General features: G+C 48.5%; 1 protein-coding gene across 3 annotated transcripts in view; it reads right to left on the reverse strand.

Moving 5' to 3' along the window:
• CTPS2 (CTP synthase 2) overlaps positions 1 to 12,492 on the reverse strand; it is a 2,098,303-nt gene that overhangs the window by 310,725 nt on the left and 1,775,086 nt on the right. The gene's annotated exons all lie outside the window — the stretch shown is intronic.

Raw genomic sequence — 12,492 nt, forward strand, 5'->3', positions numbered from 1 at the left:
AATTTTGAGCATGGCCCAGTATTATGAACATAGAGAGAATGAGAATAAGGAAAGGCAAGAAAAGAAGGCGAAAGATTTGAAGACAAAGGTTTTGTTGCAGCAAGTAGCGAAGGGCAGAGGACGGGGAGCCCCGCCCGTGTCAGGTGGTCGAGGAAGTAGCTTCGGAAGGGGAGAGAGAAGAGAGCGTTTGGGACCCAACCAGTGCGCTAACTGCAAACAGGAAGGGCACTGGTGGAAAGATTGTCCACTACTACGGTCCCAGGCTGGACCTGGTAGAGGACGAGGTCGGGGAGATGCGAATAGAGACACTAGACAGTTCGAGGAGGGCAGGAGACCGGGAGGAATTTATTTTGACGGAGGAAAGGATAGACAGCACTCTCAGAGGGAGGGCGATGACGGCAGGGATAGACAGTTCTACAACGATACGTACGCCATGGATGATTTCACAGGATTTTCCTATAACTAGGACAGCGTAGGGCAGAGTGAGGGACCTGTTTCTGTGGATGTTGATCAACGTGGGCCTTATGTAACGGCAGACTTGTCGGGATCCCATCAGAAATTTTTATTGGATACAGGTGCTACGAAAAGTTCTGTAGCACGTTCTCAGGTTCCAGGGGCGGCTCTGTCTGGCAAGACTAATGTTTCAGTGGGGTTCTCTGGTACCCCGGTGGTTAGCCCCATCTCTAAGCCCTTGACACTTACGATTGGCCCCTTTACTGTTGACTCCTCTTTTCTCTTGACTTCGAATTGTGGTGAGAATTTACTGGGTTTGGATTTGTTAAAAAGGTTGCATGCTACGATTTACTGTTCCCCGGATGGTGTGTACCTTACGATGGGTCCTTCTGTCGCGCGTGCGCAACAATGTTTTTCAAAGGATGAGCCCCTCCCAGTTGAGTTCAGGGATGTCCCCCCGAGTCTGTGGGCCAGTAGCGATACTGATGTGGGAAAAATGGACATTGCACCGGTGTCCATAAATGTTAAGGTGGGAGCGGAGCTGCCTCGCATACCTCAATACAAGATCTCTAGAGATGGAGAGAGGGCTCTGTTGCAGATTATACAGGATTTGATTGGATCGGGGGTAGTCGAGGAAACGGACTCGAATATCTGTAATAGTCCGATACTTCCGATACTTAAAAGATCCTCAGGTGACGCTGGTGAGAATACACCTGATGTCTATCGTTTTGTGATTGATTTACGCCATGTTAACAAGGTTGTTGAGCCCCAGTACCCAGTGGTTTCTGACATTACTACCATTTTGACTATGATACCCCCCTCAGCTAAATACTTTTCAGTGTTGGACCTTAAGAATGCGTTCTTTAGTATACCTGTACACCCAGATAGCAGGTACCTCTTCGGATTCTCATTGGCTGGCCGCAGTTTTAGATTTTGTAGAATTCCTCAAGGCTATACAGAAAGCCCTAGTATTTACAGCCACGCATTAAAAGCACAGTTAGATGATTTGGAGCTCCCGCAAGGAAATGTCTTGTTGCAATACGTGGATGATATTCTCATCGCCTCCGATACTGAGGAGGGGTGCCGAGAGTCTACTGTTAAATTATTACACCATTTGGCTCGTAAGGGACACAAGGTGTCCCTTCCTAAATTCCAATACTGTCGACAGGAGGTCACCTACCTCGGTCACCTCCTATCGAAGGACGGGAGAAGGCTGACACCAGAACGCGTCAAGGCAATAACTAACATGGCAGTACCTAACACACAGCGAGAGGTGCGCGCATTCTTGGGCATAACATCGTACTGTCGCCAGTGGATACCTAATTATGCTTTACTAACAAAACCCCTGCTGTATCTGACCTTAAAAGAGGTGTGCGAGCCCCTACCTTGGACACCTGCATGCCAAGAAGCGTTTGAGTTGTTGAAGACTGCTCTATGTTCTGCACCCGTTTTGGGAACACCCAATTACCAGAAGCCTTTTGTACTCTATGTGCACGAGGCGGAAGAGTGCGCGTTGTCTGTCTTAACACAAGATTTTGGAGGGAAACAGAGACCGTGTGCTTACTTCTCTGCAATGCTCGACAACGTGGCAAGAGCGCTTCCGAGCTGTCTAAGGGCTACAGCGGCTGCTGCAGTCTCGATAAGACAATCGGCAGGGCTCGTAGTGGGTTCAGCTCTTACGGTAATGGTACCACATGCAGTGGACATTTTGCTAAACAGAACACAGACGCAGCATTTAACTAGCGCTCGTCTGACTGGTTATGAGATGACACTATTTGCCCCACATGTAACGATAAAAAGATGCGCTACCCTGAATCCAGCCACGCTGTTGCCTCTCCCTTCAGATGAGAAAGATGGTGAAGTGCATGACTGCCTGGTCCGAACAGAGGAGGAGACAAAAGGGAGAGTAGATTTGACGGATAAGCCCCTAGATGACCCTGACGGAGAGTTGTATGTCGACGGGTCTTGTTTTAAACTAGCGGACGGTACCACAACAGCAGCATATGCAGTCACGACATTACAAACAGTGGTGGAGACTTCTAGAGTCCCGTACAACTCAGCCCAAGCTGCAGAGATAATAGCGTTGATGCGTGCATGTGAACTGAGTGAAGGATTGGATGTGAACATTTATACTGACAGCCAATACGCCTTTGGCGTGGCTCATAGTTATGGAAGACTGTGGGCAGAGAGGGGATTTTTGACATCACACGGACAACGAATTCAACATGGCCCATTAATATTGCGCCTGTTGACGGCTCTAACGCTTCCCAGACGGCTAGCAGTAATAAAGTGCAGTGCACACAAAGCGGTGGTTGATGACGTAGGGCGGGGAAACGCGTTTGCAGATCAGACAGCTAAAGAAACTGCCAGGAACAGACTCCCGCGAATGTTTGTGGCTGGACCGGCTAGATGGGTACCAGACGTTAACATGTTTGCAGATACTGTACAGAGTGTGCGGAACATACAAGAGAAAGTGACCGAGGAGGAACTGAAGGAATGGAAGAATGGAAAGGGACAGTTGGACTCGGATGAGTGTTGGACGGATGTGACAGACAAAAGACGATGGTTGCTCCCAAATGCATATGTCCTCCCAGTGGTGACAATGGCTCATGGACCAGCTCATATAAGTGCCAAGGGAATATGTAAATTATTAGACCCAGTATGGAGTAATGAGAACATTTCCAGGGTGGCCACACGTTTGGTACAACAGTGCATGATTTGTTTACGACACAATCCTGGGAAGGGAACACCCGTCCCTGTGGGTAATTTTGCACCCCCAACATACCCCTTTGAAGTAATACAGATGGATTACATTGAAATGGAAAGAGTGAACAACCTTAAGTATGTACTTGTGGTGGTGTGCGCATTCAGTAGGTGGGTGGAGGCTTTTCCAACAAAAGACTGTACAGCCATGTCGACAGCCAAAATGTTGATTAAGGAATACTTTAGCAGGTTCGGGTTACCTAGAGTGATCTGGAGTGATAACGGTACATCCTTCAATGCTGAACTGATGAAAAATATATGTAAGGGATTACAAATCTCTCAAAAATTCCACGCAGCCCTACACCCACAGGCTGCGGGTTTAGTTGAAAGATTTAATGGTACACTGAAATTGAAAATGGCCAAAATACAGGAAAGTACTGGGCTACGCTGGCCAGACGCTCTTCCCCTTGCTCTACTCTCCAAACGAGTTACAGTAAATTCCAAGACAGGTGTTTCTCCCCACGAAGTTGTATTCGGCAGGCCCGCCAATGTGTGGGGAGTTCCTAGACCTAAATGTTTCTCAGAGATAGAATATCCTATGTTGACAGACTACTTGTATGCTTTGACTAAAGATCTCCATTCTGTTCACCAGCAGGTAGCAGACACACTGAAGCCGCTGCCTGAGGGGCCCGGCCACGGCATCAACCCAGGGGACTGGGTCGTCGTTAAGAAGTACCAGCGGAAGTCCTGTTTGGAGCCCAGGTGGTCTGAGCCACGGTTGGTGCTGCTCACCACCCGCACCGCACTTCGAGTGGAGGGTCGAAAGGCGTGGACGCACGCCTGCCACGTAAAGAAAGTTCCACTACCTTTACCCTATGATGCCTGGGTAAGAGGTGGCATTGCAGATCACGAAACAGAATCGTTGCCTAAGTACCTCCCTTTTTCTGATGCTGTGTTGATTGGGGAGGAGCACGACGACAAAGCACGGAAGCCAGCCCTGAGTACGAGTAGCGAGGCTTCTATCGGTCCCGGTGCTCGAGCGACCGAAGCCACCTCTTTTCAAAACGACCCACCAATTCTGTTTTCAGACCCCGAAGTGCGAGGGAGCACTCGCTATAACTTGCGGCCCAGGAAAGAGAGGCAAACGCATTGAGCACTGGAAGAAGGGCTGAGATAGGGACTAGGAGTGGACTATAGTCGATAGGTTATTGTAGCAATAGGGATGGACTGCTGAAAGGAGCCCTGGTGCACTTCTGAGACATTGCTTCTGAGACATTGCTGAATGGAACATTAGAGTTGTACGTGGGCCCAAGTTCTGTGCTCCTGAGTCACTGCAGTTGTGTGACTCCGTCGAGGGAATAGGGTTTGCGAAGTCGAAAGCCTGCCTATGAGGCTTTAACGGACATAGGGAGAACAGCCCATCGAAGGGTGAAGAACCCTTCTGGCCGGTTTTGGAGTGTCTGAACTTTTAGTAGTGTCCCTAGCTTTTGAACTTTTAGGATATCCCTTGCCCCGTTCTCTAGCAGAAATGTATCCTTTTGGTCATCCAATACCAGATGAGGAACAGCCTTTTGCTGCCTCTCGCAGACCAGAACCAGATTCACCGTGGCATGCCCTATCACGAAAAAGTAAAATTGTGGTTATTGTGGTGCTCATTATTGTCTTTCTGATCATGCTTGGAATACTGTTTTTCCTGGATAAAGCTTACCCCGTCCACAAATTGGTTCCTACCCCTTCGCCCTTACCAGAACATAATATGGTTACTGTTGATTATGGTGAACAATGTATGAGAAAAGGTTACCGTGATAATGTCTTCATAAAAACGCTACATCATGCACACGCTGTATACAATGTGACAGATTGCTGGGTATGTGGGTTGCTTCCTTCTGCAGCATATAAGAAGGACAGGTTATTGGCACTGCAATTGACCCCTGTGAATAGCTGCGTGGGCTGGTATACCTTGATAGGTAGGGTGAAGTTTTTCCAGCAGCCTGACTCTCTCACCCCACGACTCCCCGACAGTAAGTCTACACTGACGATGCGAGTACGCCCTTTGCCTCCCTCATCCCTTGGACGATTATTTACTGATGGACGTTTTGACCAAACATTTTTAGAGACTTGCTCGAAAAAGTTGGACAAATTTCTGATACCTAATGACACTGATAAGGTACGAGAGAGTTTTCTACAGTTAAACTCTTCTCTAGCATACCGACGCCCTCCTGCTACAAACAGTAGTGGTCATTCTCTGGTGCCTCTAGCAGTAGTGGGACCCTCGCCTTATTTCTGTATACAGGGTAGAGGTCCGATAAAGGTGGGTGACAGCATTTGTAATGTGACTACCTCGATTAGGTTGACCCTTAGTCCTTCGCTTGTCACTCCCCCTAATGTCTACTTTATATGTGGAGATAACGGGTACCTGTGGTTGCCTGAGGGTTGGGGTGGGACATGTTACCTGGCGTATTTACTCCCTCCTGTTTATGTAGCACCTTCGGATTATCATAAGACACATAGGAGGTTTGACGTGGTGCAAGGACAGCGAAAAAGGAGGGATCTTCAAGTTGATGACGTTGATCAGACGGACACCGCTGGACAGCAGTTTAACGACTTTTCTAAAGGCCTGTTGCCATTCTGGGGCCCTATTTTTAATAGTAGGTCCATCAGACGTCTTTCACGGGTTATGGAAAAGGTAGTGAATACTGAAGCTGATATTGCAGCTAATATGTCACTGGAGATGCAGGCTATGAGATTATTTACGATTCAGAATAGAATGGTTCTTGACGTCATCCTGGCAGATAGGGGTGGAGCTTGCCGCGTCATCGGGACGTCTTGCTGCGTGTATATTCCTGACTCCGCCCCGACAGTTAACTTGGCTGTGCAGAAACTTCATAGGTTGGCTGCTGAACTTCATCAAGATACTGGTACCTGGTCCCTACAGACATGGTTGTGGGGTCTTTTCTCTTCCTGGGGTTGGAAAATATTCATGGTCATTATAGGTGTTATAGGTTTCCTACTGTCATGCTGCCTCTGCGTTTACTGCCTTCCCCCTTGTTGCTCCATGTGTGCCAGCAATATGAAAAAGTCTACGAAAAGATTGAAACAATACCCTGTCTCCAATGCTGTTGAGCTTACTGATGCTAATTGGTTGATACTGATTCATGATGATGTTCTGGTTTAAGTATGTCTTTCCAGTTTTTCCCTGCCCATAGATTTTTGCTGTAAAGGCCCTCCTTTTGGTTAATAAATGGAAACAAACGTGTTAGCCACAGTCCGCTAAAAGGAGGGTCTGATAGGCGTCAATCCCAAGCCCCGCCCCCTTCGTACATTATGCTTATGAGTTAGCGGAATGTGTCTAACTAATTACTTGCATTTACGCATTTACGTTTATGTTCTCATTATGCAGTTATTCACTTATGCGTGTGATATCGTTTGCAGTGTTCTTAGCTTAGCATGTGTGCCACCATTTTGAATCATTTCTCTCTGCGTGCAAACTGTACTTGCTCATTCCCCCTCCCGTAGGAATAAGAATAATTCCTCGTGTCAGCATATATGCATTTCTTGGTTTACCGTAGCTGAAGCTCCTGCTAGCGAAACTCCTTATCAGGCTGTTCTCATGCGCTGGGGATGTAGCGGCCTGGCTCTGTGTCCTTGGGAGATGATAACAAGTGTTGCTATTGCAGGTGCAGATGCCTCTTGTATGAGGCCATTGTCCACACTCCTGGTGGACCAGTACTTTTCCATTATGGGCGTGTTTACTCTGCCTTCTCGTAATATAATGTATCACCATGATGATGTGAGTCAGTCCTTCTCGGCACACTCTTAGGCGTGAGGTCGATATAGGGCCCTCTCATATGGGAGTTTGTGGCCTAATAAACTTACTTTGTTTATTCTTCTCCACTGTCCGGCTGACTTATTTTGGGTAACTGTAGGTGAGTGAGGTAAGTCACTCGGGTGGTATTTTAGCCACGCTTATCATAATAAAGAATTGAAATACAACAAGAAGGTAGTGCAAGGAATTTTTTAGCTGGACCTGTGATACATCCTCCCTAACATGGTACACAGAGTATGACGTTCCCAATAAAGGGAGAGGTTTCCTTAATAATTTTTCCAGATTACCAAAGGATTTCTAGTTTAAGGACGTGAAACCTGTTAGACCTGACATCTTTTGGCGTGGTTCTTCCCCCATCTTTTTGCCTCTGACTCATGTGTTTTGATGCTGTGCTGGATTTCGTTTTTGCTGATTAAGATGCTTTGGACACTCTGCCACTGCTGATCAGTGTCAGAGTGTAAGTGCTCCCTCTGTAAATTGTGATATTGTTTGAATATACCTGATTGGCATATTTGTATCACCACGAAGTCCCTAGTAAAGGGCACTGTGTGTGCCAGGGCTGGTGATGACAAATGCTACTAGTGGGCCTGCAGCGCAGATTGCGCCACCCACATGAGTAGCTTTAAAATGGTGACTCAGGCCTGCCCGCGCAGAGCCTGTGTGCAGTCAGTGACTGCCATGTCAGCCTGGCCAGTGTCCCCACTGGCTAGGCCTAACCCTTCCCTGTCTGTGCACATCAGTCACCCCTATGGAAGGCTCAAGGTACCCCCCTAGGCAGGGTGCAGTGTATGGATAAGGTAGAGCATGTGCTAGTGCAGGTAACATGCCCTGGTAGTGGGCTGCAGCCATTTTGTGTGCTCACTGCTGTAAGGCTATCTTGCTCCATAGAGTAACATGTAGGAGGCTGGGCCCATGTGATACCAGCCTATCTTCCCATAGGAACAAGATGGGACATAAGTGAAAGATATCCCTGAACTCAGAATTTAATGACACATCTTTTAGTGAAGGGTGTTTTTAAATCCTGTGTTGGAGAATAGCACTTTTTAGAAAGTGGCTGTTCTCTTGTCTAAACCTTTCTGTGTGCCTGGGTTTGTGGAATGCCTGCCTGGTCTGGATGCGACAGGGGGGGGGGCTGCAGAGCCCCAGAGGAGAGGGTCGGAGCCATCCCGGGGATGAAAGGGCACATCTGCCTGCCTGGGAGGAGGGAGGAAGGAATGCCTGATAAGTGCTGAGCTGCGCCTGCCTACCTCCCCCACGTTAGCTCTCCCCTGGTGGTCAACTGACACCTCTGGCCCTGAAGCTGACAGGAAGAAGAAAACCAGAGACACCTCAGTGCTCCGCAACCCCCAGAACTGGTTTAGACTGGACTAAGGGCCTCCATGCACAAAGACTTCAAAGAACTTCAAAGACATTGAGGGGTATAAGGAAGGGACCCCTGACTACAGAAGTTTAGATTCTGAAATTCTGCAACCAAGAAGGAACCTCGGCTGGAAGGAGGACGGCTAGAGAACTAAAGAAAGACTGCCTTGCTGTGTGCTCTAAGGGCTGACGTGTTCTACTGTCTACCTGGAAGCTGAGGAGAAGAAAGGGGCTTTGCTGTGTGCTGTGACCCTGCCTACTTGAAACTGCCAAGACTTTGCTGTGTGCTGTGTCGGCAACTTGAATCTCCAAGGGCCTGAGAAGAGCTGGCCCCCTGTCTGCAACCGAGGGACATAAAGGTTGCCCAAGGACTGCAAGACTCTGCTGTGCCCCCCTGAAGCTGCTGGGTGGCAAGGAGATCGTGAAACCTGGCCGGTTGCCTGCTTAGCGCATGGGCTGCTCTCTAATCTGCTTGAGAGCGCCGCGCTGACCCAGCCTGCTGAGTGGCCAAGATCGGCGTGTTCATCGACACGCAGGTGTGGGGCTTGCCGGAGACTTGTGGGCCTTCACAGTGCGAGGCGCACTGAAAACCACTGCCAGCCGTGTCACCGCCGCGGCCCGGGGGCAAGGAATACCCCTCCCGAGATCATCGATCGTTGGGGAGCTGAAGCGGCGAAGAACGAAGCCGCCGTGCTCCCATTGGTTGAGGGAGCCGAGCCCCCTCACTAACGCCGCAACGGGATTGGCCCGTGCGGCGCAGCGTCATCGTCATTGCCGAGCTGTGATTGGTGGAGGAGCCGAGCGTCATTGAAGGCCTCTCCCGGGAGCCGCACTGCCATTGGCTGACTCCCGGGTGCTGCTGGAGGCTCGCCCAGACGCCGCGACCGGATTGGTCCCCGTCCTCTGGACCCAGGGAAGCGTTGCGCGATCACCGCCGGACCCGGGAAGAAGAGACCAGCCCTCGCCGAGGGATTTCCCCGAGTGTCTTCAGGCCCCGGCCTGCCGTCCCAGCCTGGAGAGCCAGGCCCGCTCCCTGCCGCTCGTTGGATGATCCAGAGCAGGCGGGGGAGCAGGAGGGACCGGCCGGGCCCGGGGGAGAGTGAGTTCTGGTGGGCGCAGGGCGCCGAAGGGCACACAGAGGAGCGAGGTGGAACCGGGGAAAGAGGAGAGTCCCCGGGCCTCGCGAGGAAGCGCGCTTGCAGCGCTTAAAAGCCAAGAGTAAGATTTCAACGCTCACATTGGTTGACTGCTCGTTTTTAGAGCTACTTGAACAGAAATCAGGGGCATTATTATTTCTAGCCACTGATTTGAGAGATTAGAGACTATTTTTGTTTTGATTCTGAGAACTGCCTATTTACAAGAACCATTAAGAATTAAGTGCAACATTTTTCTAAATGAAGTGTTTATCGTGCAACTGCTTGATTTACCTTGCTGAAACTAGATAAAGTTATATTTTATATATACTTACCTGTGTGGTCTCAGGTTGTGGTGGATTGGGAATTATTGTTGTGTTAAGTGCAAATGTTATCCACATTGCCTCTGTTTAGCCTAGACGGCTCGCACCATGCTACCTAGAGGGTGAGCAGGGGTTATCTCAGAGGGTTATTCCGTCGCCCTGACCGGAACCAGGGGTCCCTACTTGGGCAAAGGTACTTACCTCTGCCAACCAGAGACTCCCGGTTCTAACAAAACCCTTCCTCTCTTACATGGCATACTTGATCATCAGGTTGCTCCTCACTGGGCAAACAAAGGGTAATCTCATCCCAAGTTCCATACAGGGGAACTCTTGCTGGAGCTCTGGTCCACTGCCTGGTAGTTCCTTGTGGAATAAGCTTGACATAGGTGGGTTACCATGGCTACCACGTCCATGAGACAGTATATGCAGTGATACATAACATACGGTCTGGGAGCTGCCTGCGGCCCTCCTGCAGGCGCGGTCGGGAGTAGGAGTAGCAGGGCGGCGACGTAGGGAGGGGAAGGGGCAGGGTGGGGGGTAGTAATGTATGGATTACGGCATTTTACAGGTAAGTAAACATTTAAATAAATAAAAGGAATTTTGTTGAGCGCACTGCATCGCATTTGAGGATGCAGTGCACTCAACGAAATTCGTTTTATTCATTTAAATGTTTACTTACCTGTAAAACTCCATAATCCATACATTACTACTCACCACCCTGCCCCTCCCCCTCCCCATGTCACCGCCCTGCAGGTACTCCCACTGCCAGCCGCGGCTGCCCTCCTGACCTTTACATATGGCCCCCGACCTCTAGATGCTGCCCCACTGACCTTTACATGCGGCCCCCTGGTGAACAGCAGCACTGGACTGCTGTTTAGTTAACAGAGATGTTAAATAAACAGGCAAGCATTTATACAGGTTAATTGACAAAAAAGAAAAGAAGCAAAGAAGGTGTTCTGCAACACATAACTTTAGGAACACCTTCATTTTTAAAGACAACGTGCAACACATGTGTAAAAATAAGATTGAGTCTCTTCAAAATTAACAAAAATTGTTTCATTAACATGCAGAAGCGTTTCACTTTAGTACATAACATACCATCAGTGCATTGAGATTTTTTTTTTTTAAAGGGATAGTTTTCAAACATGGATGTAGAAACACTCAAGCCTCGTCGCACCCTAATAACAGTCAACGAAGAGGCAAGTCAATTGTTATGTGGACCCCTCTAGGTGACGTGAATTGTTAATATACCTGAGCAACACGGTTTATGAAATCAAACCCAGACGAAGGTTTTATACAGTGAACAGACTGCACTCATGTGTTTCAAGGTGCTCTTATATGTCATAATGAAGAAAATGTAGGCAAAGTGAAATAAAACAATTGCATAGGATCACCGCATTTAGTCAAGAAGAAAGCCGGGATTGATTCCAGGTTTTCTGGTTTTACATTGTGCAATTCTATTTTATTCCAGTTGAATAATCAAGTTACTTCCTTTGTACACTTTACTCAGCCAGGGTACTGATAGCAAGCAGAGAAGGCTTACCCTTAGGTGCGGTGGTGGGAAAGTGACTCAGATACAGCACAACATAATATTGGCAAATGCATGATTCTTATCTATGGGGGCATCATTTAGAGGGCAGTATGGAATGAAACTCTCAAAATAACTCCATGACTCACTGCCCATTAAAAATACATACTGCGTTTACCCTACACCCACTTTACACCCCCCCATGCCCCACCCCATCAATGTGGCCCTCGGTCACACCAAAGACCATACTTTTTGGCCCCCTGGGTAAACGTTTGCGAGTGCCATGCTGTATTTGGTTAAAAAGAACGCACAACGATTTGATTAGCAAAGCCTTTTGCCATGTTTTTTCGCTGTGGGAATAAAGAGCCACTTCATACCACCTTAGCTAGGATTTTAAATTGCCTCCTCCCCCCACTTGTGGACTTATATATGCCACTGACCCCATAGGGGGCACTTTTTGTTGTCAAATATATGCTGACCATCAAATATGTTATGAGCAAGAACAGGGACTCCTAATGTCTACCTATTGAAAGGTTTTTTGTTCACATTCAGGTAATTGTATTTTATTACTATGCCAGTTCCATACGAGTAGCATTGCTCCTAAAACCAATGAGAGAAACGTCTCTAAAAAATATCCATCAATTGATTCAGCTCAGTTGAAAATAAGAGTGCAAAATGTTCTTTAAATTGGCTCCAATGTACTCGAGGGTTCACATTATATTGTGTTCCCCCCTCAGGGGCGGCCTTAGGCATGTGCAAGCTGTGCACCTGCACAGGGCCACCAAGCCCCAGGGGCCGCCACGCCAATACACATCCTTAATATAATAATCCTCCGAGGATGGTTACATATTTGCGTGGCGGCCCCTGGCAGGGATTTGGCGGCCTCCGGCTCTGTTCCACTTCCCAACACCCTGACCCCCACTGGACGTTTTATTAAAACACCTTCCTGAGCTCCGGGGGGCTCCGCCCTGCCCGGACCCGCTCTTCCGGGGCCCCCTACCTACACTCCCTGCCCAGGGCCGCCATGAGCCTAAAGCCGCCCCTGCCCCTATATTCGCAAGTGTGTCTTATTCATGGAAATTCCGAGCCACTTCACACTCAAGTCACGTAATTACGGACATAAAAAGCTTTAGCTCTGTTCTATTAGTCCTCTTCATAGTTTTTACA

This window comes from Lissotriton helveticus, chromosome 8, assembly GCF_964261635.1.
Source record: "Lissotriton helveticus chromosome 8, aLisHel1.1, whole genome shotgun sequence".
NCBI classification, from domain to species: domain Eukaryota; kingdom Metazoa; phylum Chordata; class Amphibia; order Caudata; family Salamandridae; genus Lissotriton; species Lissotriton helveticus.